The sequence below is a fragment of the Heterodontus francisci genome, chromosome 1 (assembly GCF_036365525.1).
Source record: "Heterodontus francisci isolate sHetFra1 chromosome 1, sHetFra1.hap1, whole genome shotgun sequence".
In the NCBI taxonomy this organism is placed as follows: domain Eukaryota; kingdom Metazoa; phylum Chordata; class Chondrichthyes; order Heterodontiformes; family Heterodontidae; genus Heterodontus; species Heterodontus francisci.
The window spans coordinates 149,693,171-149,706,169 of NC_090371.1; positions in this window are offsets into that span (position 1 = coordinate 149,693,171).

Sequence of the window (12,999 nt, forward strand, 5' to 3'; positions counted from 1 at the left end):
ACCAAGCCACCCTACCTCTTGCAATGGCTGCTGACTGCAGCCAAGACTGACTTCTTGCTCAACTTGCATCTCTTTATAGCTGGAGAGGCTCTTAAGCTTCATTGTTCTTGTGTGCCCCCCACAAAATGTAAGTAAACTGATAAAGCCACAATTAATTACCTGTTTAAGAGGCTTAGTTACCTTCCCACCGCCTTCAAATGTGGCCTCCTCCTGCCAGCTCGGCTGCCTCTTAAAATATTCCCCAGTGGTGTGGAGATGATGGCATAGTGATGATGTCACTGAGCTAGTAATCCAAAGGCCTAGGCTAATGCCCTGGGAACACAGGTTTAAATCCCAACATGGCAGCTGGTGGAATTTAAATTTAATTCATAAAAGTCTGGAATTGATAGCTAGTCTTAGTAAAGGTGCCATGAAACTATCATTGATAGTTGCAAAAACACATCTGGTTGACTAATGCCCTTTAGTGAAGGAAACCTGCTGACCTTACCTGGTTTGATCGACATGTGACTCCAGACCCATAGCAATGTGGGCGACTCCTAACTGCCCACTGAAATGGCCTAGCATATCAGTCAGTTGTTAAGAGCAATTAGGGATGGACAACAAATATTGCCCTTGCCAGTAATGCCCACATTCCATGAAAGAATTAAAAAACACATTGGGCTTCCCACCTGACTGCATTTACCTGCCCCTCTCTCTCCCAGCCCATCTCCACTGCGCTGGCAAAATCCCAGCCGTGGAGGCAGTGAGAGGTGACTTTGAAGCTGGCATTATTGCAATGTGTGTGATAGTGAGATGGAGTATCTGGATGCTAGGTGTGAGTCCCGAGTGCCAGGGAGTGCTGCTGGGTGAGTGATGAGGGTGTGGTGCATTGGGCAGCATGAGAGGCTGATGGTTTGGTGTGTTTGAGATGTCCTTTGAAGATGCATTCACTGACTTTGGCCATGCATGTGAGGTCATTAAGCTTCTTGTGGCATTGCTGCCAGGTCCTTGGGGCCAGAGTCCTTGCCTTGACCTCCCTTGCCATATGCTTCCATTCCCTTCGGAGAGTTTGCCTTGAGAGCTTCCTGGCCCCAATGGAAACATGGCTTCACTCCTTCTGTCCACCTCCATAATTAAGGTCTCCAGCACCACATCAGTAAAACTGGGAGCCCTTACACTGCCTGGTGTGCCATTTCCCTTCCCTCAACAGCAATAGATTCAGCAGCAATCTTCTGTGATTCAGTGCAGCTTCCGTTTAAGAGGGTCAGACTGTTTTTAAGAGTTGGAGGCTAGCTGCAACACGTACAAGTCTTGCACGCCATTAGGCCCCCTGTTGTATGTGCAGCCAGCCACTAGTGCGGGTCATGCTTAGGCTGCATGTAGAAATCGTGGAAATAAGGAGGCGGCACAAAGTTTGTGTGCTGCCTCAATGGGAACGGACCGGATGGGTTGTAAATAATGACTTCCACGCCAAAAAACAGATGCATACTAATTTTTAGCCCGTAATGGTTTCCATTTCTAAGCATCTAAAATCCTACAATCATGACATTATAAAATTCTATGAAACAGGTCCTCATTTAAAGTTCACTAATCCAATGTATAGTAAATTATAATATTGCTATTCCCCACCTCCCAATTATTAATTTGATTTTTCCCCGAACAAGAGAATTATGCTGAAAAGGAACTTCCTTAAAATTGCAAGCGATTGTCACTTCCAAAGTTGATTTGCTTCCCTATATCACACAGCAGTACACCAGATCGGTATTTTTGTCCACTCATCTCCACTTTCATCAGTGTCAGATGGTCACCAACTGATCAACTGTTCAAAGGCTGCTGGACAAAAATAATGTGAAGAAGGAACCATTAAATTTTCTGCAGGTATGTTACCAAATTGTAAATGCTAGATCACTGGCACAAGTCAAATGCAGTGTAAGATTTTCTAAAGTAAATTCAAGTTTGTAATGTTTTGACTGTTGATTTCCTGTAATTAGTAAATTGTTGAAATAGACAAAATGTACCACAAGATATGGAAATTAATTGTGTGCAGTTTGAAACATAACCACAGTAAACTGCTAAAATTATTTAATTAGCAAAAATTAATATTTGCCTAACAAAAATATTAAACATATTCACCTATGTGGAGCTAGGAATATTTATAAATTAATTCAAAATCTTGGTCATTTAAAGGGTCAGTATCTTCATGAATAGGTATTTGGTAAATATTTCCATACTTTAAGGAAGAAGAGCCACCTACTATTTTTGTCATACATGACATAAATATCACTACTTTAAGTACATTATATGCAGGCTTTTCTTCCCTTCAGTCTGGTGTTTCATCGCCTCTATTTCTTTTCCGCACCATAATGCTTCTCAGTTTTTTCAAAGTGTTTCTCCTTTCTGACAGCTCCTTCTGAATAATCACCTTGTCCCTTTCATAGACTCTTCTTTCTGTATCAATTTGTGTGAATGAACAGTAAAAGAATCACAGAATCATAGAATTGTTACAGCGCGGAAGAAGGCCATTCGGCCCATCGTTACTGCACCGGCTCTCCAAATGAGCAGTTCGCTTCGTGCCATTCCCCTGCCTTCTCCCCGTAACCCTGCATGAGCTTCCTTTTCATTTAACAGTCCAATTCCCTTTTGAATGCTTCAGTTAAATCTGCCTCCACTGCACTCTCTGGCAGTGCATTCCAGACCTTAACCACTCACTGCATGAAAAAGTCTTTCCTCATGTCGCTTTTGCTTCTCTTACCCATTACTTTAAATCTATGCCCTCTCATTTTTGATCCTTTTACAAGTGGGAACAGTTTCTCTCTATCTACACTGCCCAGACCGCTCATGATTTTGAATACCTTTATCAAATCACCTCTCAGCCTTCTCTTCTCCAAGGAAAACAGTCCCAACTTCTCCAATCTATCTTCATAACTGAAGTTCTTCACCCCTGGAACCATTCTCATGAATCTTTTCTGTACTCTCTCCAATGCCCTCACATCTTTCCTAAAGTGCGGCATCCAGACTGGATGCAATGCTCCAGCAGAGGCTGAACTAGCTACTTATACAAGTTCAACATAACTTCCTTGCTCTTGTATTCTATGCCCTGATTAATAAAGCCCAGGATACTGTATGCTTTATTAACTGCTCTCTCAACCTGTCCTGCCACCTTCAATGACTTATTCACATATACATCCAGGTCCCTCTGCTCCTGCACCTACATTAGAATTGTACCCTTTATTTTATATTGTCTCTCCATGTTCTTCCTACCAAAATGAATCACATCACATTTCTCCGCATTGAACTTCATCTGCCACTATCCGCCCATTCCACCAACTTGTCTATGTCCTTTTGCAGTTCCACACTATCCTCCTCACAGTTCACAATGCTTCCAAGTTTTGTATCATCCGCAAACTTTGAAATTGTGTCCTGTACACCAAGGTCTAAGCCATTAGTAAATATCAGGAAAAGCAAGGGTCCCAACACTGACCCCTGGGGAACTCCACTACAAACCTTCCTCCAGCCCGAAAAACATCCATTGACCACTACTAATTTTTGAGAGTGCAAGACCATAAGAGCACATGAAAGGATAAAAAATAGGCAATTTGTCCTGTCAAACCATTTATTTCTGCAGAAAATGTAGAATCTACCCTTTCATGAATTCTACCTATTTAATCTCTTAAGGGAAAGTTCTGCATAAATGTTCCCTTCTTTTTTCTTTTGGGCCTCCTTATCTCGAGAGACAATGGATACGCGCCTGGAGGTGGTCAGTGGTTTGTGAAGCAGCGCCTGGAGTGGCTATAAAGGCCAATTCTGGAGTGACAGGCTCTTCCACAGGTGCTGCAGAGAAATTTGTTTGTTGGGGCTGTTGCACAGTTGGCTCTCCCCTTGCGCCTCTGTCTTTTTTCCTGCCAACTACTAAGTCTCTTCAACTCGCCACAATTTAGCCCTGTCTTTATGGCTGCCCGCCAGCTCTGGCGAATGCTGGCAACTGACTCCCACGACTTGTGATCAATGTCACACGATTTCATGTCGCGTTTGCAGACGTCTTTATAACGGAGACATGGACGGCCAGTGGGTCTGATACCAGTGGCGAGCTCGCTGTACAATGTGTCTTTGGGGATCCTGCCATCTTCCATGCGGCTCACATGGCCAAGCCATCTCAAGCGCCGCTGACTCAGTAGTGTGTATAAGCTGGGGATGTTGGCCGCTTCAAGGACTTCTGTGTTGGAGATATAGTCCTGCCACCTGATGCCAAGTATTCTCCGAAGGCAGCGAAGATGGAATGAATTGAGACGTCGCTCTTGGCTGGCATACGTTGTCCAGGCCTCGCTGCCGTAGAGCAAGGTACTGAGGACACAGGCCTGATACACTCGGACTTTTGTGTTCCATGTCAGTGCGCCATTTTCCCACACTCTCTTGGCCAGTCTGAACATAGCAGTGGAAGCCTTACCCATGCGCTTGTTGATTTCTGCATCTAGAGACAGGTTACTGGTGATAGTTGAGCCTAGGTAGGTGAACTCTTGAACCACTTCCAGAGCGTGGTCGCCAATATTGATGGATGGAGCATTTCTGACATCCTGCCCCATGATGTTCGTTTTCTTGAGGCTGATGGTTAGGCCAAATTCATTGCAGGCAGACGCAAACCTGTCGATGAGACTCTGCAGGCATTCTTCAGTGTGAGATGTTAAAGCAGCATCGTCAGCAAAGAGGAGTTCTCTGATGAGGACTTTCCGTACTTTGGACTTCGCTCTTAGACGGGCAAGGTTGAACAACCTGCCCCCTGATCTTGTGTGGAGGAAAATTCCTTCTTCAGAGGATTTGAACGCATGTGAAAGCAGCAGGGAGAAGAAAATCCCAAAAAGTGTGGGTGCGAGAACACAGCCCTGTTTCACACCACTCAGGATAGGAAAGGGCTCTGATGAGGAGCCACCATGTTGAATTGTGCCTTTCATATTGTCATGGAATGAGGTGATGATACTTAGTAGCTTTGGTGGACATCCGATCTTTTCTAGTAGTCTGAAGAGACCACGTCTGCTGACGAGGTCAAAGGCTTTGGTGAGATCAATGAAAGCAATGTAGAGGGGCATCTGTTGTTCACGGCATTTCTCCTGTATCTGACGAAGGGAGAACAGCATGTCAATAGTCGATCTCTCTGCACGAAAGCCACACTGTGCCTCAGGGTAGACGCGCTCGGCCAGCTTCTGGAGCCTGTTCAGAGCGACTCGAGCAAAGACTTTCCCCACTATGCTGAGCAGGGAGATTCCACGGTAGTTGTTGCAGTCACCGCGGTCACCTTTGTTTTTATAGAGGGTGATGATGTTGGCATCGCGCATGTCCTGGGGTACTGCTCCCTCGTCCCAGCACAGGCATAGCAGTTCATGTAGTGCTGAGAGTATAGCAGGCTTGGCACTCTTGATTATTTCAGGGGTAATGCTGTCCTTCCCAGGGGCTTTTCCGCTGGCTAGGGAATCAATGGCATCACTGAGTTCCGATTTGGTTGGCTGTATGTCCAGCTCATCCATGACTGGTAGAGGCTGGGCTGCATTGAGGGCAGTCTCAGTGACAGCATTCTCCCTGGAGTACAGTTCTAGGTAGTGCTCAACCCAGCGGTCCATCTGTTTGCGTTGGTCAGTGATTATGTCCCCCGATTTAGATTTGAGGGGGGTGATCTTCTTGATGGTTGGCCCAAGAGCTCTCTTCATGCCATCATACATTCCTCTGATGTTTCCGGTGTCTGAGGCCAGCTGAATATGACTGCATAGGTGTTGCCAGTAGTCGTTTGCGCAACGCCTAGCTGTTCTTTGTGCAGTACTTCTGGCTGCTTTAAGTGCTGCGGATGTTAAATCGCTGGGGGCTTTCTTGTAGTTCAAAAGTGCAATGCGCTTAGCGGCTATGACAGGTTCCAGCTCTTCATTTTCATAATCCTCATTGAAAATGTCAATAATTTCTAGTTTACCTTTCTATCTCCACATTAACCTTATCCAACTGACCTTGCTTGATTGTGTCTCTCCTTAACAAACGGAAAAATAAGCAGGATAACTTGAAAAATGACAATGCAATATTCAAATCCTATTATAGACTATACTGAGCCAGATTAATAGACTACACTGAGCCAGATTATATTCTCTTGGGTGTGATGATGGGTGAAAATATGTCCTTATTCTATCCTTTTCAGCAAGGAGGAATTTTGCACCACCAGAAACATTTTTATCAGTTCATTTGAACTAGATTTCTGATGCACATTCTTGTTGGTTCTTCAGAATTTCTTGGATGTATTACGTTATTCCCTCCTAAAGGTTCAAACTAAAAAATTATGTGATATCAATATCCATGGAAGAACAGAGTTCTATACAATATGACAATCATAGCTCATTTACATCAGGGTTTGTAAAGACTGCATGAAGTCTGTTTCAACTCCTTCAAGCTGTGTCACAAATGAAAGGCAACATTGTAAATGGAAGGGTTGCAATAACGAGAAATAATGGCCCCAGTACTGACAGGGAAGGATTTCATAAGCGGGTGGGAGGAGTTTTGGTTGGGAAACCTGGGCCGGATTTTAAAAGTGGAGGTAGCAAACAGGAGCCTGGTCTAGCTTTTCGTCTGAAACCTGTCACCTCTGAGAAGCTGATTCAGATTGCAATTTTCAAGTGGGAAAGCCAAAATTGGTATTGAGACGGGTTTCCTGTCCTCTTAGAGCCAGTGGGATTGAAAATGGCAGTGGGTCAGATCAAATGTGGCGTTCAGAAAGACTGCTCACTGAGGTTGCTGGTTGTTCTGAGGGAGAGATCTGCCTTCCACAGTACCAGAGGGAAGTAAGATATCACAGGGGAGCTGGAGGCCTGACACAAAGGGAAGGATGCACCCTTACTTCATCGATGCCCACCTGGAACTAATGCTTCAGGCCACTGAGGGAGAGGAAGGAGGTCCTCCCCAGAAGGTGGCAGGAGGAGGCTACTTCGTGGTGCAGCAGGGACACCTCTCTGTTCAATGTTATCCCCCTCCACCCTTTCTTCCTCCACCTCTCTTACCTCCTGCTCCTCCCCTGATGAGCTGTCTCCTTCCAGGGCCTCAATGTCCTCAAAGTCCACACCTCTCAGGAGGGCCATGTTATGGAGAGTGCAGCAGACCATCACAATGGCCAAGACCCTTGCAGAAGGGTATAGGAAGGTGCCACCTGGCCAAGGCAGGCACCCAAATCACATCTTCAGAAACCCGCTGCCCTACTCTATGGTTGGCCTGCTGAGCAGGTGGCATTGGTTGTATCACCTCTGTGCCTCTGTGTGGTACACAGGTGCCTGATGCGTTCTCTCCTGCTGCTGGAAGTTTAAAAATAGGATCGTGATCCAGAGGCGGTGGGACCCAGTGCCAACCTCCAAGAACGCGATCTTCAAATTGAACCTGCTGCCATCCCCACTGTCAGTGGGGTTTGAAAATCTGACCCCAGATGTCTGGGTTTCCCCACAGCATACGTCTTTTTATCTCTACAAATCCCCGTCCGGAGGTCAACATGATTGACAGCTTGGGTCCCTATTGGGCAGTGAGCACCATAGAGCAGGCCACAGACCCAGAAGCATGGTCAGCATTGGAAGCACCAGGTGGTTCCAGTATTTGCACCTGGATGAAGGCCCATTAGACTTTGGGCCCAGTGTAAACATTTTGAATCAATAGATATGATAAAATTAAAGTCATTTTAAAGGTAATGATGTTTATGTTTAGGAGTAATCCTCAATCTATTTGAGTTACCTACTTTCTTTTTGGTTTAAAAAAATGTATGCAGTAAACTGGCCAAAAGTGGCACTGACAGGGACCTGGGGAGGGGACCTGCCATAGTACAATCTAAAAAGAATGAACATTCATAAAAAAAAATACTTTTTTGTCTATTTTTGTCTAGTTGAACAAAACTGATTGGAAAGATAAGCGGAGAGAAAATCCCATCCAGGGATTTGACAGGTTTAAATTAAATTAATTTCACTTGATTTTACTCAACTTTAATTTATTTTTCTGCAGCAGAGGTTCAGCACTTTATAATGCAAAAGAACCTGATAATCTAGTATATAAATAGTGATCCATATACTGGCTGTCCTCCGCCCTAAACAAGGCATAGAAAACCCTTATTGACCAATTTAGCTGATCCCTACTGGAGCTGACACTGTGACTTACAGATCCACATCTATCTGATGTTTTTAAAAATCGAAGGTGATGTAGGCTTCATGTGAAAAGACACATTGCCTTTTATCTATTTACCACTTTAGGGAATTTACTTTGTTGCTAGAGTCAGGATTGTTAGATCTTTAAAACTAAGATCTGAAACAGGATACACCACAAAAGATGCCTCAGTGTAAATGAAAGGGATGTAGTATGTTTAATTCCAATTTGCCTTTTCTTTCTCTGATTTTTACAAAGAAAATTGAGATGGTAGGGTTGTAAACTGAACAACCAATTTACCTCTTGGAAATTTAGCTTGAGTGTTTCATCATCCTCAGATTTTTTAGCTGCTTGCTGCTAAGAGAATATTAAACAGATATTAGTCTATATAATGTTGGTGTATTCTATCATGGTAATAGTAAGCAACTGCCATAATGTTTTTGTAGTCTTTCTAGCTTCTGATAAATGTTCATATGCAGGTTCGTGGTCATAACTTTTCTGATATCCAAACATAGAAATTACTCATTTTGGGCAAACTATGGGCCACTCAAAGTTTCTAGAAAAATATACTCCTGCTAATGTGCCCACAATATTGTTGTTTTCACTTGGTGAACATTTTCTCCTGCACAGTTGACCAGGCAATGAGAAGGGAACTGTATGAAATTTTCTGAATCAGTTGAGAGCTGTGATTATGAGCCAGGTAAGCACCTGAAATAGCACTAGGAATACAAAACTAGATGATCACTCACCATAGCTTTGGATATTAATGAGTACAGAAAGCCAATTTAATCAGTCACTACTGTGAGTCCTTCTACAAGAACTGAAAAGAGAAGGCACCTATTTAAAAGGACTGAAGATTTACATACAGAACCCTCACAATGTATGGACCAGGGAGGTTTAAGGCCACCAGATTCTGAGAAGACTCTTAATGAAACTCTAGAAAATCAATACATTTACTTCTTCCCCAAGGGATGCACTTAAAACCAGTAGGAGGTTTGGTATCAAAAATATGAAACAAAACATAAGCACCAGAAACAGCACCATGCCAACTCAAATTGACATAATTTACACACTACGAAATGGAAATAAATGCCCTGCATTTGAACATTGTAATAAGTATTTTTAATCTTATTGATCACTATATAGCAGAAGTACAGCAAAAATTACAATTGATTACGGCTTGCATTTCCACAGGGTTTTGTCTCCATGTAAAGAACGGTGAAAACCTCAGAAAAGCAGCATATTTAAGAACTAAGTACGAAAATGTAGGACGAGATATTATGGGCATTGTTACGTGGCAGGCATGATTTTCTACTTTAAGAAATGTTTTGCTTATAGCATTCCTGGAAAGATATCTAGAGGTACTGACACACCAGCCTTCTCTATTGCATTGCTGGTATCACTCCTCATTGGCATTTCTACTCTTCCCTTGTTTTGCTATTCCAATCACAAAAACACACACAAAGGTTTTTTATGAGGCCAAATTTATGGATTAATTTGGATTAATTAGTTGATTGTACTATTTGAATGTATAAATGCTCCCGTTTGGTTTTCATTTTCCAACAACTTTATTCAGGTCAGGAAACATGCAATATGTGAGTACTGTACTAGATGCCTGACAACACTGCTGTCTCTTTCTGATTAGTTACCTGTGACTGTTTTACACCAGCAGCAATTTTCAAGGTTACAATATTCTTGTTCACTCAAACACACAGGAGGGAAGTGTCAATTGAGGCAGCCCTTTATAATATGTAAAAGGAAGGAATGAATAGAAAGTGGGGAAAACTATTTACTACTCATCTACTTCTTGACTTTCATACTGAATAAGAAATGCTTGGCATAGTGTATGGATGTTTAAGTGGGATGCGCGTGTGGAAGAGAAGCCACCATCGAGACTGCAAGGGACTATTTTCACTTTGAGCAAGTGGAAAGTGGTATCTGGCTGATGTCCTTGTCAAAGGCAGAAACCATTTGAGGCCCGGAGGTCATTTCCGTTTGACTGGCAAACTGTGAGTGCATTGTAGCAAGGGCATGTCCAGGCTGGCATAGACAAGAATCCTGCTCCTCCTGGCCTCACAAAAATCAGTTCCGCAGCATTTCTGGCCATGTTTTCTAGGCAATCCCTTTAAGGATCAGTGGCCATGTGGCTCAAGGCTCGATATCAATGGCTGGAGATCACGCTCAGCCTATTGATACATGGAAACTTGTAGTGGGGTCCTAACAACAGCATAGGATCCTGGTGAGCATATTAACAATAGATTTCCACGGAAAGCAGGCAGGCTCTCCTGCTGCCAAATTCCAGGTCGATTCAATAATGACAGTGGCAGAAGCAACAATGGGAATGGTGCATTAAGTGCTGCACTGTGTTCTTAGAATGCCACTACCTGTTCCTGCCTGGCAAAGGCTCTGAAAATCTTCCCTAAGGTAAGCCTTTGATTAGTATTGTCAAGAAACCACTCCTATCAGTTTCCATCTCAACAATTGCTGTTGATGTTTACAGGAATACATTTTAAGCATGAAATACATGCAGTCAAAGATATGTACAGGCATTGAAAATTTGAAGAGAGCCTACTTGCCAAGAGAAATTGTGTCAATGAAAGCTATTACTGTGAAGTATGTCTTCCCAAACCAGAAGATGGGTTCATTAAAGAGGTTGAGAACATTAATAACATTGCTGTACCTATCTCAGAACAATATCGAGTTGAAATACAGCTGAAGAGACATAAAAGTCAAGCCTTAACAAAATTGTTGTACACTTTTCATGCCGTCCAAAATGAAATTCCTCCTGAAATTAGCGAATACTGTTTCTGAGATGGGCTTTTTGTTCAAGATGAAATCTTGTTTAAGGGAAACAGAGTCAGAGATGAGGATGGAGGTGATGCAGAAAATCTATTCTACCCGTCAGGATTAAACAATGTATCCTCAGAGCCAGAGAGGTTCAGTACTGGCCTGACAAATAAGCTGAAGTCAGTGATGACATTGCTTCATGTGATGCATGTAACTCATGTCGTAAGTCATTGACCAAAGAATCACTAATGGTTTAATACACAGTAGTCAAAAAACAATGTAAACTTTTGTGTTGAAATAATCTTATCAGAACTGGCTATCAATTAAGCTATTTGATGTTAGCTATTTATCTAACACTAGCTCCACTCTTGTTGCAAGAATCAAATGACATGTTTTTGACATTACAATGCACAGTAACAATCATCCACTGTTTTCAGCAGAACAGTTCAAGAAATTTGCCACAGGTTGAAATTGTAAGCATGTAATATCATCTCCAGTTTATGCATAGTTCAATAACAAGTTAGAGAAATCTGTCAAAATGGTCAAAAGATTGCTGAAGAAAGCCAAGTAGATAATTTAGGATCAGGATCAGTACTTAGCCTTGTTTGACTTAAGATTTACTGTGGGAGTTGTTATGAAGGTGTTTCCATTTTTTGTTAAATTTTTTTGAAGAATTGGGTTTTAAAACTGAAAAGGATTCCATAGAGCCCAACGGCTTGGTGATTTTTAAAAAATAGAAGTCATTGGAAAGTCTTTTGGAAGTCACCTGTCTCCAGTTAAGTACCCAGCGAGGACTTTTTGACCTGGGAAAGATGTTTACAGAGAAGTACCAGGTCAAGATTTATAGGGGTCAGGAGGCTTGACTCTTGAGATATTGTTTGGGTTTTGCTCTGGACAGTCAGTTGGATTGTGGGCTGTGTTTTGAAAGGAGTTTTTAAAAATCAGCCTGCCAAGGGAAAAAAAAGCTCAGCATTTTCCATCTCTTTGAAAAGCCTGCCAACTTTTCCATCTCTTTGAGAAACTCTTCACTAACCTGTATTTGGGGACGTCGGCAGCGGACCTGGAAGGAATCGGGAGTGAAGCCAAACCTATAAAAGAAAGAGCGGGACTCGAGGCTCTTCACTAACCTGTATTCGAGGACGTTGGTAGCAGTCTCTCTGACTGTTTCTGCGCGCGGTCTACTTAGATTTAGTTAAAAAAAACAAACAGTGACATCACTGTAATTCTGTAAACTGATTGGTTGGTGGGCAGAAGCTGTTATAACTGTGATTGATTGGGGTTAAAATAAAGTTCCTTTTAAATTTAAGCCCTAGGATAGCTATTTGTAAATTTTTAGTATTTACTAGCTATACTAGTGCTGTTTTCATGGAGTGAGACTATAAGTTAAGTGTGGGTATTTTCATTGGCTGGGGGCAGTAGAAGGGGCTTTTTGGTCTTTTTCTTTCTCAGCCTCAAAGGTACAGGGGATAAAAATTGATTGTAAATAGCTGGTAAGTTGTTAGTAATGACAGGGCAGCTTGGCCAAGCGGAATTTACCTCCTGCATAATGTGGGAAGTCGTGGACGTGCCACGTGACCTTGGCGAACATGTCTGCAGAAAGTGTCTCCAGTTGCAGAAACTTGAGCTTCGGGTTTCGGAGCTTGAGCGGCTGGAGTCACTGTGGCACATCCGCGAGGTGGAGGACTATGTGGATGGCACGTTTCAGGACGTAGTCAAGCCAGTGCCTAAGCAAGCACAGTTCGGGGGTGACTGGTGAACGGACAAAGAAGTCAGGGCAGGTAGTGCAGGAGTCCCCAGAAAACATCTCACTTTCTAACTGGCATTCAGTTCTGACGTCTGATGGGAAAGAGGGTTCCTCTGGAGAATGTGCCAAGAATCATGACCGGAATGTTATGGCTGACTCGGCTGTGCTGGGCTGGAAAAAAAGGGACAATAGAGCAATAGTGGTAGGGGATTCTATGGTTAGAGGAACAGATAGGCGTTTCTGTGGTCGCAGATGTGATTCCAGGATAGTATGTTACCTCCCTGGTGCAAGGATCTTGGATATCACTGAGCGGCTACAAAGTATTCTGGAGGGTGAGGGTGTACAGCCGG